Here is a 21608-nt window from a genome sequence, read left to right on the forward strand (position 1 = left end):
TATGTGAACGCAACGTACTTTAAATGCCGCGTTCTGAATTCTTTAAATTTCTTCACATTTTTATACAGTCATTCCAATTGAAAAAAGATACACTTTAAAGAAAATTATCTTGTGTGCAACAAAGCTACTTCGTCGATGAAGCGTCAATTAATTGCTTAAACGTATACTTTGTGTAATTTGACGATTCTTGTCTCTTTCACTGCAATAATCGATACTTCCTCCTAGTTTCTCTCAATAGCTCTCCAATCTCAATACGTTCGTAATATCTTAACATCTAACATCACACGCACACGTTTAATAACTATATTTACAACAAATTTGGCAAGTTTCACGCCACTGGCAATTTCATGTCACTGACAAGTTTCATGTCATTGACAAGTTTCATGCCATTGACAAGTTTCATGCCACTGGTAAGTTTTACCCTACTGGCAAGTTTCGCGCCGTCGCCAAATCTAACCACTATAACCTAGTACAATCCATTTTTTGAACACTGCCAGTAAACGCTGGATTTGAAAGGCCTTTCTTCTTTCTATAAGATTTTTTCAGCATTTTGCTCCTGTCAAATTGAAATAAACGATTATTAGTAAATTTATATTGACATAAGGCGGAGGAAGAATATTATAGAATCTATACTTACGAGGATATACACGGAACCCACCAGAAACTTTGTTCCTTGCCGAAGTCGTTACCCTCCTGTAGGGTTTCTGGTAATTCCTGGTTCAACGTTTCTGGCAAGCCAAGGGTCAGGAAGGCGTGTCCAAAAGACAGCAAACCGAGGGCAACCAGCGGTAAAGATGGATCAATGTCAACCTAAATTAAACGAAAAATATTCTCCCTTTTATACGCTTCCCTTTATACCTCTTTTAGAAGTAATAGCGATTAATTCCGCTTTCCGCTAATTCCTTAATTTCCCTTCGATTTTCGGGAAATAAATGGATACTTCCATAAGTTCATTTTCAGTAATAACATTACACAAATAGTAGTATACTTTGATGTAAATTTATAATTCAAAACAGAATAACTTACACATTAATCAAGAGTGTCCTCGCAAATATTCCTCTTCGTATTTTCTGTATACTTAATATTCTTTTAAATATTAATAAAGAATATTGGTTAAAGACAGAATTTGAAGAAGTTGTCAATATACAAAGGATCATTGATGTTACCTGTATAACGAGATTTTGTAAACATTCGTTTCATTTAGAAACGAAGCTATAGTGTAGTATCGCAAACCTGTAAATAATTACAGACAATAGAAAAGTTACATTTCCTTCGCAAAAAAACGAAACGAAGGAAAATATATCGAAAATCCATCTTGTTTCCGTGATTCGTAAGATCACAAGAAGAATCCATGGCCGACAAGGAACATAATTTTTCTACAAATTAAACCAACTTAAAAAAACGTATTTCAATAACAAATAATATTAGTCGTAAATTAAAAAAGAGGTTGAGTAATTTTCGGATCGTAGAAATACGATGTCGTTAACAAAAATTTCGATTCACTTATCAGATAAATAATGTAAGGTCCCAAAATGTGGGCGATATAACCGATGATATGGATTAAAAACACGCCCTGAGCTCTCACCACAGTCGGCGGCATTTCCGCTGCATATTGGAAACCAATATTCGCGGCGATATTCACCCCAAGACGCGCTATAATCGCCATGGCAACCGTTGTCGAACCTTGAATAAGTTGAGAAATATGTAAATGCCACGATCGCCGCATTCCACGCACGATACATACGCCCGATGCGCGCATGGTCCAATTAAAAATTAAATGTCATCCCTGTCGAGTATGTGACGTTGAGAAATAAATGTCAATCGTTAATGGAATAGGATTTAAAGGCGAAAAAGAAAAAGAAAAGAAGAGAAGAGGAATATTTGTATAAAAAGATTTTATAAGATTCGATTATTATTAATACTAAGTAAAATGACCGGATTGTATAATTGTAAATTCTCTATAATATGATTTTAAATAATACGGGTCTATATTATTATGTCGTTCAAGTCTGTTGTCTATAAACGATAAAAGAGAATTCGAAGGAAAATTTTGTTGCAAGATGAGGAAATAAAAATAGTAAATTGTTTTATAACTACAACGTTCTATTCTAAATACGGATTAAAAAATGTCTATTTTCCACTCCTTAATGTCCTTGAAAACGCGGATATCCCCTAACGCCACCGCTTATCTCCTTACTATCTAACAAAAACATTATTCTTGCATCAAGCACGAGCTTTCATTTCTCAATCTCCCAAAGCTTTCACTGGAGAAGCTTCAGAAAAGCGCTTTTTAAAACGACCGTCGATCGATAAAACCGGATTTTTTCTATAAAATTCACCCCCGCTTTCTCACTGCTATTCACACGTTCCTGCTATTTTATTGAATAATATCGATTGACAAGTCATTTATCAAGAAATAAAAAAAAAAAAAAAAAAGAAAAAATGTTACCAGAGGGGGTAGCGATGGCAACGAAGGAGAAAATGCCACAGAGGAACATCGATGCGAAACCCATCCATCGTCTGCCCCATCTGTCGAGGAAAAGGGCGAGTAGAACAGCGGCCGGAAGTTCCGTGAGGGACGCTAAAGAGAACGACGTGAAAACGTCGGGGTCCAGAAGTTTCATGTTCCAAACGTGGCCGTCGAACACCCACACCATCAGCAACCTAGAAAAGAATCAGCCGAGTCATACATAAATCACGCTGGACTTCAAAATCGTTTATTAATCCTTCGCATACTCGTTCCCTCGCGTTTGACGTTTATCGATGCTAATTATATACTTAAGCAGATTCTTAATGACCCACATAAAATGCCCCATATACTCTCTTAATGTTCATTCGAGTAGTTTGTATCTAGTTTATGGTAATTTGTGTCTATTTTAATACTGGTTTTATAAAGACAGGGAAGTAGCGTCGAGGCTGATTGGTAACTTGGTTGAATTAACGGTGTAATATAATTGGAATATCGTGAGGCTGAGAGTTAAGAACATATTCTTAGTTAATTTTATTTTAGGAAATGCAGGAAGATTCAGAATTATCATAGTATTAAAAACAAAGAAAATATAAGAAACGTAAAGGAAGTATAAAATTGAATACCTTTCCTATCTACAGGGTGGTTGGTAACTGGTGATACAAGCGGAAAGCGGGTGTTGTACGCGAAAAAAGAAGTCGAAAATATATGTCGGGTTATGGTTAGAATTTTGTAACAACTCTTCACGTGAATTAGCCATTGTTCCACAAAGCCGAGATTATATTTACACGTATATACAGGACTATCACAAAGCTTAACAAATAATAAGTCTAATGAATAATAAGTTTAACGAATGATAAAATTAGTGAATAATAAATTGTATGAATAATAAGTTTAATGAACACTATTAACAATGTCTTTGGGTTCAAACGAATCCACAGTCAACGGGATAACTCTTCACTAAACGTAAACTAATCTTAGGCGCAAAATACGATTGTTGAAAATGCTCGATGTATCACTCTCCAAAGCAATCACACGAATGCCAGCCTCGTGGAATTTTTCTCGCTGTACGATTGCATTTGTTTTCTATACCCGTTTGGAAGCATCGAGAAGGTTCCAAACGCCGTTGCTAGGCAGTTTCTGCCTGAAGTTTGATTATTAATACAACGTATGTCCCATTGTATCGACACCTCCGAGGCAACATCACACGTGGCTAGGCCCGACATATAGAATAGAATTTTTTTTTAATTTTTCCGAGCGAAAATTCAAAGTCGATTTTCTCGAAAACAAAACCTCAAACAAAAAATTTTTATTCTATATCTTCGACTTCTTTTTTCGCGTAGAATCACCCCCTTTCCGCTTGTACCATCAGTTACCAACCACCCTGTATATCTTTTCGTATATGATTATAAGTTTCTCTGGTGTCTTAGTTTTTTCTAAAATAATATTGTAATCATTGCTGAGAATTTACAAGTAAAAAGTTCTAGCTGTGTAGTTTGTTCGATTGATGTTGGAAAGGTTAACTTACCAATAAATGATGAGCATGATAGTGATACGACCAAGTCGTGGCAGCTTGAAGAGATGTAGGACAGTGTATTGATTATGCGATTGATCCTTCTCATTCATCGCCTTGCAACTTTTCTCAAATTCGTCGAATATTTCTTGCTTCACCTCTTTACCGTTCACTTTAGCGAAGTTTTTCAGCATCTCGATCGCTTTGTCCACCCTGCCACTGGTTATGTACCAACTACGGAAGTATATGAAATACGCAAACGTTATAAAAGCCTGTAAGAAATTTTCAAAATCATCACTTTCACCAACCTTTTGTATCGACAAACTTTTTGTGCAAATTTGAATAGAGCTGTCTAGTTACGCATCAATCATTTATTTTGCACAGCTAAAAATGTGATGGCTTATCGAGAGAAAGATGTTGACCTTGAGATGTTTTATTATGTTTTATTTACGAGACAGAGGAATCGATGTAATAACCGATCCCAAGATAGTATGTATTGCTGGATAAAATATTACCCAATTTAATTCAGCTATAATTTTGGAATTTTTATGGTCCGGTCTCAAAGGACTTTTGATGTTTTAAGAGAAACTTTAACGTAAAAGAAATTTCTTATATTTCTTTGAGGATTATTTTTAAAGAATTTTCCGATGATACGAAGATACAAAAATAATCCAAAGGACGAGGTAAGATTAAATGTCTACTATACTATCGTATACTAATTTACTTACGAAATTTCTTTGTATTATATTTTTATAATGAAAAAGAAATTGGAATTAAACTACCGTGCACTTTCAGGAACAATCCATGGTCCTACAAACGCAACCACCATAGGACATGCGGTGACCATGCTGAGGATCCTCCAATTTGAGATCCAATATGCGATCCAAGGCAAAAGACTCGAGGCTGCCGCGAAATAAAGTCCAAACGACATGTTCGCTACCAGAGTTCGATATTTCGGACCGACATATTCGATCACTGAAAGAATAATTCGTGATATCGTTATTGTATTACATCGTTATAGAAATCTTCCCAAATGTTTCGTCAATTTCGTTTCTTCATTTGATATAATAATATTGTTTCCTTATTTCCTTTAGGTTTGTCCTTTCTTCGTTTTTTACCAATCTAATTTCAAATATTCAGACTTATTTGTAGATTTTATAAATCATTAACATCGACAATGTAAGATCGTTTTGAATTAAAAAGAATTTTAAAAGGAACACTGCTTTCATCTCAATATCGAACGGAGAGTGCCTCAGTAATCGTGGTATAACCGAAGATTATTCTCCATAGGGAAATAGGTCACTCGAAAGATATAATTTCATACCAGAAAAGTATACAGAATTAAGTATCCTGTCGTTTAAAATAAAATATCTTAAAGTATCCCTAGACACATGTAATTTTAATACCAAACTAGATATACAATTACACAACAAATTTCAAATTACGAGATATAATTCCAAAATATAAAGTTTCAGTAAAATCATTTACCATTAAATATCTTAAAATTGATATCGTAAAATTCGAATAAAAATTTGACTTAAGAAAAAACAAACCGACATAGGGCAATAAACATTTATTCAAACACGTCATAAATAGTTAATCGTTACGTAAAACGGGACCGATACCGGCGCCTCATTATTAGGTCATAAATTATAGTTTTCCTATTCTCAACAGCTTTTTCTCTCTTATAATTTTCTCGATGACTCACCGATAATGAAAAGCACGTTGAAGCAGTTATCGAACGAGGTACCGACGACTAATCTCGCCAGACAGAAGCTCCAGAAGCTGTTGCAAAACGCAGTGCCGACAGACGCGATGAAACCAACCGCGTTGCACGCAACCAACGCTGGAATTCTGCCACAATGGTCGGCTATGTAACCGAATATTAAGCCTCCAAGAATGCTGCCGACGAAGAAGGCCGATTGTGCTGCTGAGCCAAGGAATGCGTGGTCGCATACTCATTCCAGCTGAAACAGAAAAGGGGGATGCTTTATAATTGCGGCTAGTTATGAAAAAACACCGCGTGGTTAGAAAATCGATAGAAGGTGAAGAGAATAAGGAAGACGACGAAAGGACGAGTAATAAATTCCGTAGTTTTTTAATATCATCAGAATTGAAAACCTGAGTCGTAGGTTAGTTAATTGTAGTCTTTTGGTAATATTTTTAGTAATAAAATAGTAGAGGTAGTTTGCATAATTCTTGGATATGATTAGAGAATTTGTCATAGTGGAAGGAATATAAATTTGTTAAGTAGAAGATAGTATCTCCCGATTTAAGTAGGACTTTTTTAGTAATAAAATAGCAGAAATAGAAATTAGAAATGTAGTATCGGGAAGAAGGGCCTAGGAAATGTCGAGCTAACTACAGACAATGTCGCGAGAGCCGAGGCGCTGTCGGTTCCATCAATGCATTACCGAGTCCTTCAGGTAAATAGCTTTGCCGAAAAGACCTACGTGACCCTGGCTACGAGCGTCTGTAGAACACGTGTGCGGTGGGCCCAGCAATAGACAATAGAGTGCTACAACGGCCAGAGAGGCAGTCGAGAAGCAGAGTGCGAGTTGAGCGGATACGGAGTGTGAGTCGGCTTGCGACGATATCGTAGTCTGTCCTTTTGTTATCGAATATCACTCATTAAAATACATCAAACTTTAAACTCTACCATCATCACTTATCACTTACTCTAAGAATCCACAAGTTACTACAGAAATAATAATAATAACAATAAATATTCGATAAAAATGTCTTGAGTCGTAAGAAGTTACCAAGTGCGTATTTATACGTTCAATTCGAAATATCTGTCTATTGTACAGTTGTAACTTTCACTTTTCGATTTATGCGATATTATATAAACGGATTCATGTTCGTGATTTAATACGCCGAGACGTACAAATAATTAAGGATGACAAGGTTAATTTTATGTTCCGTTATAAACGAGCTCTGTTAAGATGCAAACAGCATAACAAGTAATTACACCTACGTCTAAGTTCGTGCAACCAACAAGGACTTCTTTTATAATGACTGCATTATATGCTATCGTCAGCAGCTTTATGAAAGACCGTAAATATTTATAGAACGACGGTTCCAACAGTTTTAATTTAAATAAAAATTTGTTAATCGGTGTTTGAAGTTACTTTATATAAAGAATATAATTTTCTCTTGTGATTTTACCTCGACAGCTATAGATTTGTATGGTATCATCGTGTGATTAAAGGTCCATCCATATTGGCATGGTTTTATTGGCCAGGATGGGTCTGCCTCTCTGATACCACTCTCCAATATGTCGGTATAGTTCACATTGTACATGTTACATCGCGAAAACGAAGTCGCACCTTCCGCCAGCAATTCCTCACTCGACGCTGGAGGGATCGATAGTGCAATCCTACATAAAACAAGAATACGTTACATTAACGATGATGAAATTTGCAAGAAGTATTTTTAAGAATACTAATTTTCCTTTGATTTTCTTATCTTTTTTTAAATAACCAAGGAAAAATGACAGCAAATGGTAGAGAGAGGGAGAGAAATTGGAAAACTAAGATGAAATTTCTACTCAAAAGTGCATAGTTTTTAATCCTAATCTTAAATTAGTCCAATTCCTTGAAACTTAATTCGAATCCTGTTTAAATAAAAAATGTGACAAAAGTAATATACATAACAATATAAAAATCTATAATAATTTCTCTAATAAAGAATAACGACGATATCAGTAACAGTAATAACACATTATCTTTAATAGTGTTTACATTTTCGCATTTTTAAATTTTCTGTAAAAATAAAATTCGCATAAAAATCCGCGGCCTATTTATTATTTATAAATCTGCTTTTTCAAAAAAAAAAAAAAAAAAATCAAAAATGAGAAAGGTGAAAAAATAAAACAACAGGAAAACAAAAGCACAAAATATAAAAGAGGAAAAGAGACAATGACCGTAAAAATAGGAACAAAGGCAAGAGCTGGAAGGACGATCGTCCCGTATCTGTTGCACTCCGAGGCATTCGAATTGTGTTGGGATTTAATTACCGATCGCTGCACGTATCGGTGAGTCTATTTCCAGACAAATAAACGGTACGCGGGGAGATTCGAGAAATTATGCGAAACGAAAAAGAATTTCCTAGCCGATCAGTTCGCGGAACACGTGAACGTCTAGAATCTGCCGGAGGTCGTCGACCAAACTGGTTTCCGGCGGGCCCCCGGAACGCTAAGAAATCGTCGATCTACAAAGCGATAGTTTCGCCTTGGCCAGGGTGATTCAATGGAAAACAAGCGTAACGAACGATTTTCCTCGTTGACGCATCGTAGAAAACCAGATCTCGCATGCGTCGTCAAGAATGGTAACACGATTCGTTGGAATCGTGCCATCCAGACTTCCTATCCTTTCACAAGTAATTCCTTACGTTCTTGAAATAGAACACGTGAAAAAGACGTTGATAATAGTATAACTATGGAATCGCGATTTCCAACTATTTTTATCTCGTCGCAAACTGGTTATAGGTATCTCCCCCACTCCCGTACGACACGATATTTACATATGCATTTACATATACAACGCGATACTTGGGTTTTCCTGATTCAATAAACACAGTTGTTTCGTGCAAGTTATCAGATATTATATTGTGGTTTTAAAGAAACAAATTGTCGCGATGCGATACGCTATCACAGCTGAGAAAATGGAAATCTCCGTGCAAGTGGAAGATTCTGTCGTCGAGAATATTTATTGCGACCTGCATGGAAAACAAACAGGCTTTCGAGAAGCCTGGTTTAAACTACGTGCACGTGACTTGAACAGATATGTACATATGCATATAAATTGTCTCCTATAGAAGGTGGTTAATTCTAGACATCGAAAGGAACGTCTTTAATGAAAACATGTATTGATTTGTTATACGATCAACATGATTATTGACCATTTCGATCTGCCCGAGCTGAAAATGTCTATCGCGTAACAGGGTAAATTCGAACATAAAGAAACTATGTAGGATCGTTCGTTACGTATAACTCAATAATTCAAATAAGACAAATTGCACATGAAGTGTCACTTACTTTTGTTTGTCTGTGAGGTTCCATCGTTCGAGTTCCGGAACGGTACACCAGTGTTCAGCTGGCAATAGCGTGATGAAGAAATGCGTGAAGTAGAGGAACGCGTAGACGAAGGTGAAGGAGCATGATGAAAAGGAACCATTGGTAGCGGCTGGCCTCGCCAACGTACGGTAGTATGTCGTCGAAGGTTTCGATCTTCGGACGTTCGCCCTCCTCGGCTTTTACGGACTCCACCATGACTGTCATTATCTCGATATCTGCGAATCAATGATCCTCGATCACCTACTTAACTCAAATTACACGTTACGAGGAAACTAAGTTCAAGGTGAATGGGGTCTTATTAGGTCGCCGAATAAATTCGTGTTGCAATGCGTTCATACCTTTTTATGTGTTTTAGGAATACAGATCGATAAACGATCAAGGTGATCGATCTTATGATATACAGTGGCTCACGGAAGTACTCGAACACTTTCATATCACGAAACGTTCTATAATTTCGTTAGCACTCTAACGAGATACGATTATCGAGATTATAATAGTAAAATTTGGAATCAATCTGAGATTGTATATTGAAGATATATATACATGAGACAATGTATATATATTTCGCAAATATATATGTTAAATGAAAAATTAATATGTATATAACACATGATGATGATTTTACTACGTACATCGTGGCTTATTATTCTTATTAATTTAGCGAATAATTGACTGCTCAAATACTCTGGTAATTTTTATATATAAAATAACAATAATATATGTTTCCAATAAATATATGAAATTTCTATATACACGTTTAGATCTGTTTCAAATTTTCTCAATGTAATTACGACGATCGTGTCTCACTTCAGTGTCAATGAAATCTCAAAGTGTCTCGTATAAAAATCACCAAAGGTTTGTTTAAGTGCCCGAGTACTTTCACGTGAGCGACTGTTGTTTTAGTAGCAAGTTCTCTTATGTCTATCTCTTCGTTACATTTAGCCGGATAATTTCTCATGTTTATCAACGTGTTATGATGTTTCTCTTATTAAGCGGAGAAATCTCTTCTTCGCTAAATTTTCTTAAACGGGTTCAAGGTGAGGTGAACGACATTGTTGAAATCAAGATGAAGAAGATGAAATCTAAAGTCGAGATGAAAGGAAGTAGATGTTTGTATTGTCTAGATATATTGCCATGCTACTTTTTGACACGATATAATCTTAGGTAAAGGCTAATTCAAGGTGATACAGAGTGTACTGGAAAAAGTGATTTGAATTTGCTAGAGAGGAAGAGAAAAGGAAAGATCCTTGAACATTTTTGCAAGGTTATTGCAAAAAGGAGGATACTATCGAAGGCTTATTGCTGTCACTTGTACGTTCTAACTGGAGTGTCCTTTAAATAATTTGCTTCTTATTAGATCCTTTTTGCAAATAGGAAGATAATATTTTTGAGACGTGAGGATTGTTAAATAAAAATGTAATGTAATCAGATGTAAATTGTCATTGGAATAGAAGAGTTTGTTTAGAAGAAATGATCATGAAATACACAAAATGTATCGTGCGTAATGTGTAAATAATAATTAATTCTAAAGACAATTAATGAAAATTTTAAATAATAGAGCACCATACCTCCGGTTCCTGCTTATTTTGACACTGTGCAGAATGTCACACGATTGTTGCCTTTTTTTTTTAAAGATTATTCAGTTAAGAAACAAGCACCAATAAAAAAGCAATTATAGTTAATTATTAAAAAATCCAAGTAGGTATTACATAAATAAAATTATCAAGGAAGATATTTATCGTAAAGATTGTGTGCTTATGAAAGAAGTAAACGAAATTATTGTAGCTCCATAGTAATTTGTATTAATCTTTGAATCTTGTTTAAATAAAATTTTCGATAAAAATTTGATTCTATCAGTGAACGATTACTACAGTTAATTACTGGATAATTAAAACAAGTAAGTAAAATTATTGTTACAATAATCCCGACAAATTCGTGATATTATTCAACTAGAATCGTTAAGAAAAAATTCGACACCGTTAGCGAACGCCATTTTACTTTTACTTCACGAAGGCTAACGTTATAAACGTTGAATCAAGAGCAATCATTTTCAATATAAAATATACGCGCGAAAGCTTTTGCTCCCTTTGATAATTGAATCCTTAATTTTCCGCCAATTAAACTCTTTCCCAACCACCTTCGTCTTCTAAGAAACCTTTCATACCCCAAAGAGAAATCCCCTTTTGCACAAACTCGCTTTTTTTCAACCATCGTACAACACGATATGATATTTACACCGTGCAATTTACACGATTCAGATCTCAATCTTGCAAATCATTTCGAAAATAGATCGATGATTAAATCGATTATAAAATCGTTCCTGCAAGTTTTAATTGATTAATTATTTCTTTATTTGATGAAATATTATTTATTATTTAAATATCGTTAATTTACTAGCGTTCAATGAAATTTCTCGTAGAATTAAGTTCGTTTAAAATATTATTAATTTAATGACATTTTTTGTAAGATAATTGCGGTTAGATTTGATCTTTAACGAAATCTACGAGATGATCGCGTTCGATTAATAGTCCATACATAGATGTTTCATAAGTGTAGATGGTTATTTATTACGGTTCTGTGTAATTAATGTTCGTTGCGATTACCACGAACTTAGATAAAACAAAGAGTATTAATGACGAGAGAACCGGAAGTGACCAGTCCGTGACATAACTGTTATTTTCTAGGGTCTTGGTAACATTTGCATAAATTATTTCGCGTATACTGTAACGCACTTTACGTTACAACGGTATGTCGATGGACACGAGAAAAGAATTTTTCTACCACAAATTGAATGGCATTTTTGGCGATAATGATTATGTGGAATGATGACTACTTTAATTGAGATTCTAATCGAGATTCAAGTGATATATGAAGTTTGTACTTTCCAATAGGATAAATTGAGAAAAATGTCTTCGAAAGAGAATATGCTATTTTTGAATACACCATTTTTTAATAAGTCTAACAAATTCTGGATCTTTTAATTCACAAGGTTGCAAATCTCCAAATTGTTCAGTCTAAATTTTCGAATCTTCTAATCTCACGATCTTCGAATTTTCTAATCTTCGAATCATTAAAAATCCTAATTTTCATAGAATTTTCAAGGAAGCTATAAAATAAAAATATAAAATATAAAATAAGAAAATTTGAAAAAGATACATAATGCGTTCGATCCAACACCATTTGCTCATAGTAAAAAAAAAAAAAAAAAAGATAAAAGAAATTGTATGCAAAATAGGTAAACGTATTATAGTAAGTATTAGTCAATTATAGCAGATTGCTATCATTAATCAGTAATTATCCGAGTCGTAGCTGCATCTGTATATACATGAAGTATACAACACTAAAAATACATTTTCCTTAACAAAAATACTGAATAAACACATTCCTACGTAGCAACTAGTCAGTTGTGATAAATTGTTCGCTTTGAACAACGATCGACTAAGTTAGCATTGATTTCCGGATTGTGCGTAAAGCGTGCAATAAAACGAACACGTGTTTATCCCTAACGTTAAGCCAGGACCACCTAAATTAATACGAATTTTCCCATCAGGTACCGTCCTTATTCTGACAAAAAAATGCAAGCGATATTTGTGCATGTAAATAATTTGTCTGTGTGTATATATAATAACTTATATGAAACAAGTATTGCGATATTTCTCGTGCATTGCTAGATATAATGATTTTAAATAATTCTGGCTCAAAAATTCGATTAAGAATTACATTGCAATTTCTAGAAAATTGTTACAACATTAAAAAAGCGAGATCTCTTAGAATATGGTATATCAAAAAAATCTTACAACCAATAATTTTACGATTAAAAAATGTAAGAAACCTCCCCAAAGTAATCGATCCGTGAAATTAATGAGAAACGTATGCTCCAGCAAAAGCTACGCGTGAATATTGAACACAGCTTCAAAACCGACCTTTCCCGATTGAAAACGCATAGCAGAGTAGCAATAACTCGTCCACCGACGCACCAATGAAAATGGAGGCTCGTAACGATCGTCATAACTCGAGTGTCAAACGTTCTCGGTAACCGGTTACACAAAAGTGCGCACCTTGAACAACTATTACATCCCAGAACTAATTAATAAGAGCGATCATGGCTAGCATGGATACATATAGTTTGCATACGTGATTTTTCCCTGCGGGGCCAGTTTTCTCGCCTTCGAATCGATCAGGGAAAGCGATCGTGATCGCGATCGAGCCATTGAAATTCATTCGATGCACACGAGATACAGCATAGCGTTTTGATCTCGCGGAACTCGCACAAACTACAAAGTCAAACTTACAGACTCGTAACAATACAAAGTGGAACGATCGTTTGGTTTCACTTCCAACCGTAAGTCTTCCTATTGATTGGTGTTCTTCTTGGTCGTAAGGCAAAACGAAGAAAAGAAAGGAAAGAAATCTGTTATTAATATTGGAATACCATCGTTTTCGAGGAATTATCGTTCTATTTATTTATTTATAATGGCGTTATCGAGTTAATTGTTTCTTAATATGATACATTAAAACACTTATTGTAGTCGATAGAAACAGACATTTTATTTAAGATTGCAATCCCAATTATCTGATTTTCCTGACGGACAATTTATATGGATCGATTGGAATTCATATAACAAGAGTTCACCAATTTTCTTCGCTACTCATCATTTTTCGCGTGATACGAGCTCACGTTCAAGTGAGTGCTTCAAATCGGTAAAAGTTCGATTAATTAATCGAGTTCTACCATATTTAACGCGAATAAGCTTTTGCATAATAAGCAACGAATGAAATAAAAATTTGTTGTAATACACAATGAGTAAGTTAGATTAATTATCGCTTTATATGATAAAAGTCCATGGTCCAGCGACAACATTGGAATTATTTTTTTCTTATTCATCTTGGAATTTATGATTGTTTACGGCGTTCTTTTTTGCGACAAATTGAGCTTATGGAAGTAATTTCTCTTCTAGAAAAATTGAACGCTTACGCCGTGTGCCAGGATAATGCGCAAGAACTAGTGTACAAAGAGTTAATCATTTTGGCTTCTGAAAGACTATATGAGTCACGGTTGTCCTATTCTTGTTGCTTAATTGCAGTGTTTGACCACCTGTTCTAGAATAGTGAGTTTACCTCTCACTGATCGGCACCGATTGGTATTTTGTAGTACAGTGCTTTGTTAGTCGATCGTGGCATTTAAACATACCAAGTTCATAGAGAAGAAGGCAGTTTTCTAAGTTTACGTTCTTTAGAAAAACATAATTTTATCATTAAAACGTCCGACCTTTTGATACCCATCTAAATATGTTATACATAGTCTCGATAAATATCACGATAATGGATAAGTATATATAGTCGCGTTTCTGTTCCAATAAAAGTGAACACTATCGATGAACACTAAGTGATGCTATCGAAAACACTTGTATATTTTTAGAAATTCCAAAAACAACAAATCCGATGTCAGTGATTTTGTCTGATTTGCTAGTTTCTAGCGTTAAGATTGAATACACAGCTGGCAAATTTTCTATTTCAAAGATCTATTTAACTTTGTGATTAAACAGCTTTCTACAAAGTTTTGCGGATTTGTTAGTTATCTTCGAAAGAATAAGCAAGCTTTAAAGGACTTTGATCTAGTAAGTTTATTCCTCTTCAACTTTATACTTAATCATCAAGTAACGCTATAATTAGAAAATCAACATAAATGGATTTATCATATTTCTTCTGTCTAACCTTCTTTAAAATAATTAGCTGTTAAATGAGCCAGAGTTCTAGGAAATCTCCGATGCTGTTGATCTTCAACGAGATACAGATATCTGACAGATACTATCAAAATTCTATAGACGTCTATCCTTCAACTCTCAGCATACCAATATTTATGCCATCATCGACGTTTCTTCACAAAGGGTCCTTAAAGAACTTTATGATTCTGTTACTCCTAAGTTACTTTGTACTGTTATATTTTTGTCATAATAGTGCCTACTAGAAATGTTTACCTAGTATATAAGTTTCACTATTATTACCATTCTATCGTATGTTGTACTCGGAGTTAGTCACAGTTTCTCAGAAACGTCTAACTTACTCTTAGTTATTCTGGCACAGACGCTGTGTTTCACTTACTGAAAAAATAAACAAAAGAAGCAAAATGATGTACGTAATATACTAAAACATTCTAAGATACCGTGGTAATTTTTCTATTTCTTGTGTAAATCATTTCAACTTGTTTTTTTAATGTTTTTATTCCTAATTGGTACACCGAAATGGATGTAGCAAATGTATATCACGGTATTATCCAAATAGCCTAATATCCGAACGTTCTATTATCCAAACACAATATTTCTTCGTAACGAATGCCCTTTTCCGTTTCAAATATGTACATACGTATGTCGTCAGTGTTCATACACAATGTACTCTTTCCTTGATTTGATTCATTGAATTGTGATTATACGAATTTGGTATGAAACTAGGAAGCGTTCTAACTATCGCAGGAAAATACGATGTAAACGAGAAAACTGGAAAGTGATGTAAGCGCAACAAAATTAGCAAAAATACACGATATTGGAGAAGCCAGAATCACAGACATTAAAGGAAGAAAAACATAATTGAAAATTCTTCAAAGCACGTAGATTCCTCGGATGTTGGCAACGGTAGAAAAGCCGTAAGTATTCTGATGTAATGAAATGTTTCACGTAGACGATAATAATGGCGATTTTATATAAATGAAAACAGCAGACGAAAAAGCTAATGAAAAGATATCTTCTCATGCCGAAGCACTCGTGGCACTCGTAGAAGAACTTCGATGATTCGAAGTACGATAAAGAACGTAACTCTGTGTAGTTATTTACGTTGAAAAAATTATCTGATTATGGATTCATAAATATTTAAAGAATCTGTCGATTACTCTTAAACTGTATTTGGATAAATGAAATTTCGTCTTCCTATTATTTCAGAAAAGAGAGGCTCTACTACATTGTCTGCAGTATGTTTCTAATAATTAGTAAAATATCTGAACTAAATAAATGTAGACGTGAAAGTCACTGCACATCAGTATATTAAGGGTCAGCACAAATACACTGACTGTCACATCACGAAGACATTTTAAAGAACTAATAAGGACAAAATTGTTTATTTAACAAATCAAAATCTCGATCAATTAACGGACCACCATTATATCGTGATACTTAACGAAACTTCCAATCTTAAGAGCCATATATTATTATATTATAGCAGTGTTATAGCAGTCATTGGCTCGGATTTTAATTAAATTGGTCGTGAAAGTGAGAAGAAGTAAAGAGACCGATTAATTACGAAGAAATGGTATGTATGTAACTTGATCGGAGCAAATACCAAACTTTTAGTTGTTATCTTCAACGAGGGAAATTTGGTCATCTAAGTAGGTTATCGACGCAAGTGTTAATGAAAGATAAAACACGATTGGAGCAATGAAAGAACTTCATTCTTTTTCCTTCTTCGCGAAATAGCAAATATACAGTAGCTTACGTGAAAATATCTGAATATTTGTGCAAACATTTTGTAAATATATCATGTGTATTATGTTCGCGATCAATGAATATCACAGTAGTTCCTATATGAGTTTTCAGATTGACTAAAAATTTGACTGACCTACAATAGTCATGTCTCATTCCGATACTAAAGAAATTTTTAAATATTTTATGTAACGCATACAATAAAGATACGTAAGTTATCTATGCTAAATGCTGAAATACTTATAGAAGTCCTTTATGGATATAGTAGATATTATAATATGTGTGTTAGGCGAAACATTTTGAAGTTTAATTATCACCGTAATGAGACACGGCTAAGATAACACAGGTACGGTTATATCGAACAAGTTTTTCCCGATATGCTTCATAATGTTTCGTGTAACAGATAACATACATTATGCACCAAAGCCTTTTACGACCAGCGTTCAAATACTTTCACGACGAACCACTGTACCAAAATTCAAGTCTCACGCGACACATCGATACGAATGATCGGTGCAAACAAACGTTTACCTTTTCCACGATCGTTCGAGAGCAACGCGAAACTTCACTCGGCGTATCACAAATCTCGTCGTGGTTTTGTTTCTAAAACGAGAAACTCTCTGCAGAAGTCACAGAAATAAAATGAAATCTAGCTTCTTCACTTTTGTCCGACTCGATAAGTCGATTTCGAACAAACTTTACTCTTTTCTTCTTCTTCTTCCGGATGTCTTTTCACTGTTTCAACAGGATAAAACTGAAATTGGAAAAATAACAAAAAAAATCGCGGATCGCAACGACTCTCGTGATCCTGTGATCCAAGTCCAGGACACGTGCTCGATCTCGATCGTCACAATGATCTTGGGTGCACGGATCCTCGATTTTTCGGACGCCGCGCTACATCGTCGTTTAAAAGGGGGCACGCACCGACTGTTCGCCGCGTGGACAATTAGCGGGGCTTTATAGCGTGTGCAAACGAAAGCGGAGCCCCACCAGCGTCGTGTGTGCGGCTATTGGACGATGACTTTGGTTCCCGTGGATCGTCCCGTCGACAGCAACGCCGAAGTCGAAGACGTCACTGGAGAACTGCGGGGATTTTACGATTCCAAAGAGCCGCTTCTCCTGCTTCACCGCGACCGTTGGGTTTTCTCGTGACTCGTTTGCACGCTTTTTTCCCTTCTCGCTCTTCTCACTACCATCGCAATCTTCCTTCTCCCTCGTCGCTTTGTCGCGACACGTATACGCGACCGGAAAGCGAGAGACATAAACTGGTGACGCGCAGGTGAGTGTACCTGCCGAGAACGTTGCGACGTTGTTGCATGGTTTGATATGTTTCCCCAAACTGTGTTTGGTTAACTAACTTAATTCGCCTGTTGGTGACTCATGGAAATTTGAGTGATATTACGAGGTGCAGTTGCGGAGTATTTGGAGTGAGAATTTGTGAATTTCCTGTGTTTCACCATGTTACGTATGGTAATTTACAGTGTTGTTTGTATAGTATAGTACAGATTGGAAGAGATACAATAATAAGCAGACAGCTAGGCTGGTTAATTGATCAGGAATATTAATTGAGTATGAATTGTTTAGCAAGGAAAAGAAAAAAGTATAATTCTAAGTTGCTTTGCTGCGTACATTGGGATTTATGATATACGAAAGATCGATTTCTTCCAGGTAGGAAAGAATGATTATAAAATAGAAATTATTACGTAATTTTTAGTATCGCAGGTTTACCGTGGTATTGAATTCGGCTAATGATATGTGAACTGGAAAAACAATGATCATGTGAATTAAATGTTGATTATCCATCCGTCGAAGCGTTAGTCAGATATCGTGTAACTGATAGTTCCTTGAGTGGTTTTCAAAGTCGAACGATGAAACAATTTGAAATAATCGTTCCATTATCGACGAAATGAACGAATTTATCTAATGGGGCTCGTTAATTTATTCGACTTTTAATATTAATTACTAATTGTTATAGAAATTGATTTAACAAATTTGATATAAATTGATTTACCATTAATTAATCGATGGTAGAAAAGAAAAAATGGTTAGTTTTACAGATTTTACAAAATAAATGTTACTATTTAAGAAAAAATAAATTTGATGGGGTAAAAGCTATATGGAAATATACTAACGACTCAACGAATTTAAATTTAAAGGACTTTAGAAACAAAGAAACAGAGACAAACTTTAGTTCTCGATGATACTTGACACGTGAATTGATTAACAGCTTGTCTTGCGTGATTAAATTTAATAGGATTAATTGAAAAGTTCGTATACCGTGTGTGAATCATGATAAAGTTGGTTTCATCGTAATTCACACGGTACTCGCAATGATCATTCAATCGGCAATTTTATTGTTCCAACATCACATCATTTACTTATCTTCGACTTGTACAATTCTCTGTGTTTTACGCAATTCTCTTTTTTATCCATCATCTTCTCGCATAGCACTCGAGTAAAAGCGAATCAACCGTTCAGTGAACCATACTTTGTTTCACTATGTTTCTTCACATGGTAAATGTTTTTTGATATCTTTTTCAAATTGAAATTCTACGGTTCTTCGGTTTGTTACATTGTGAACGAAAAAATCAACAGATATATAGAAGAATATCGAGGTTAATCGCATCGACATTTTCAAATTTTTTAACACTCAATTTTAACTTTCTAATAATAACTTTCAAATTTTCAAATTGTCGAACTTCTAAATTTCCGAATTTCCAAATATTCCAGTTTCGATGCGCTCGATGTTCCAAATCGTCGAAGTTCCAAATTTCCAAACTTCGATATCGCCGGAGTTCTAATTTTTTGACCTTCTATGTTTACCCGAGAGATAAAAAAATTATGATCGGATAGTGTCGATTATGCCAATCGAGGATTACAAATTTTCTATTCGTGCGACCTTCGACACCGAAAATAAATGAGCGCGATATTTTCCGTTTTTATCTTCCTCGAGCCGCAGTTAATTAAATCAATTGTCACGAAAGAACACGGTAATTTTTCTGATTCCCGAAACAAAATAGCCCCATTGATAGCTTCAGGCAAATTCGCTGAGTAATGAAATCTACTCGCGAAACACGGAGACGCAGGGACTTAACCGTCAAAGATATTTGCTTCAGAAACCCGATACCCTTGAAAAAGAAAAAAAAGAAGAGAATTACATGTTATATACGCGAGATGCAAGATCGCTCTTACGATCTTTCTTACGCAACGGAACAGTTTGAAAACGAAGTTTGAATTTCGCGCGTATTCCAGTAAAGGGTTCCTCCTTGAAAATTTGCCAAAAGAAATCGAACGTGAAAGATTTCGTGAACGCGAAAAGCTATTCAAATTATTCGTCGATTTAATTCTCGAAATTTGTTGATAAATATTAATTATATTTTATCGCAGTGGAGGATAGATTTCGTAATAGACGCGCGAAGAAAGACGTTTTATCGATATTTATAAGAATTATAAGTCATCGTCTTGCGTTGATCTAAGAGGAAATCTAAAACAGAGGTATCTTCCTGCGAGCGGTTTGAACAACGTTCATAAAACGTTCTTTTTCGTTGGTTACAACGATCTGCTGCAAATTCGAAGATTGTCTCGGTTGCTGCAGTATATGTTGTTTCTAAGATTTGTCGATAAAAGCGCTAAATCATCGGGATTACTTATAAGTAACATACCTGTATCATTCCGTTTGATAGGTCTGTTCAACGTGTGTCGCGAGATGTTATTATTACCATAAACAGATAACGATTTTTGCTGACATTTTTTCAAAATTACGTCATCTTGTAGAGCATAGAAAATTGGAACAATCGGTATATCGCGCTGATTGCTCTTGTCATTTTTGTTCGTCTGTATCATAAATTAACGTTAGAAGGCATATAGTATCTTTTTTCTTTCGCCTTTTTTTTCTTTTTCTTTTTTTTTTTAGGAAGGAGATTTCTCTTTTCTGTTGCAGGATAGTGCATAATTAATACTTTTAATAAATCCATTTTTATGCATACAATAGCTTTTGCCTGACTTTATAAAGACGTTATGAAAGTACGCACTGTGATTCTCACAGAAGACGTTCCTTTAATTACTCGATCGACAAGGTGATTATTAGCATGTTGTTATTCAGGGTCGTCAATTCTACGTTGCGAATATATAGGTATTTCTGATATCAATTACTCGTTATACTCGTTATGATTTGTATCCAATTTTCGTTTCATTATTTCCTCGTTATGTACAGTTTGTTTATAATTACTATGCATATCTACAGATTATCTTCTGTAATTGCTTGATATTGATTTCAAATTTTTATCGAAGTACAGTCATTCTTTATTTAATTTTGTAAATATTTATTATTTTGTAAATAAATAATTATTTTGTAAATATTTTAATCCAACTCGGAAGAAAAATATTCTGTTCTGATGCTGTACGATGAATAAATTATTTCAGCAACTCTAGTGCGTTTTGTTATTTAACAAAATCCAAAAGGTGCACACGCCAAGATCATGGAAAGATACATCGTCGTTGATCGTTCTTATAAAATTTGCGTGCATGATAGCGCCGATAACGTTGCGACATGACAACGCAACATGCCCGGGGATTCGTCTACATGTCGTACGTACACACATAGGACGACAACATTTGCATTCGTAATCGCAGCTATAAACGGTGCTTCACACATATCGCAAACTTCCTTATCAGCTTCTCTGAATAAAATCGAAGAGAAGATTTGATGATTCACGATAAATATAAAGTTTAAGTCGGAAGCTTGTCGTTGAAGAATTGAAACACGTAAAATACTGCTGTTTAATTTCGATATCATTTCTTTTTAATTATTGCTGCCTCGACTATTTGGACAAGCTACAGATCATTAAGAAATAGACTTATACCGCTTCCAAAATAATTATGATTACGCGATTATGCTATTCCCTTTATTAACGATGTTTCAATTGATTCAAACGAACGAATATTCTAAGAGTGAAATTATAATTCGTTTATATTAAAAGTTTTACGTTAAAGTACACGTAAGTCTCTCGTTTTATCAATTTTTGTCGAAAAATATACTTACATCACTTTTAAAATAAACGCTTCAGTTAAAAGTGGAAAGAA

General features: G+C 34.8%; 1 pseudogene; it reads right to left on the reverse strand.

Moving 5' to 3' along the window:
- Nucleotides 1-636: 636 nt before the first annotated feature.
- On the reverse strand, nucleotides 637-17550 carry LOC126875727 (carcinine transporter-like; annotated as a pseudogene).
- Nucleotides 17551-21608: the final 4058 nt, after the last annotated feature.

This window comes from Bombus huntii, unplaced genomic scaffold (genome assembly GCF_024542735.1).
Source record: "Bombus huntii isolate Logan2020A unplaced genomic scaffold, iyBomHunt1.1 ctg00000057.1, whole genome shotgun sequence".
NCBI lineage: Eukaryota > Metazoa > Arthropoda > Insecta > Hymenoptera > Apidae > Bombus > Bombus huntii.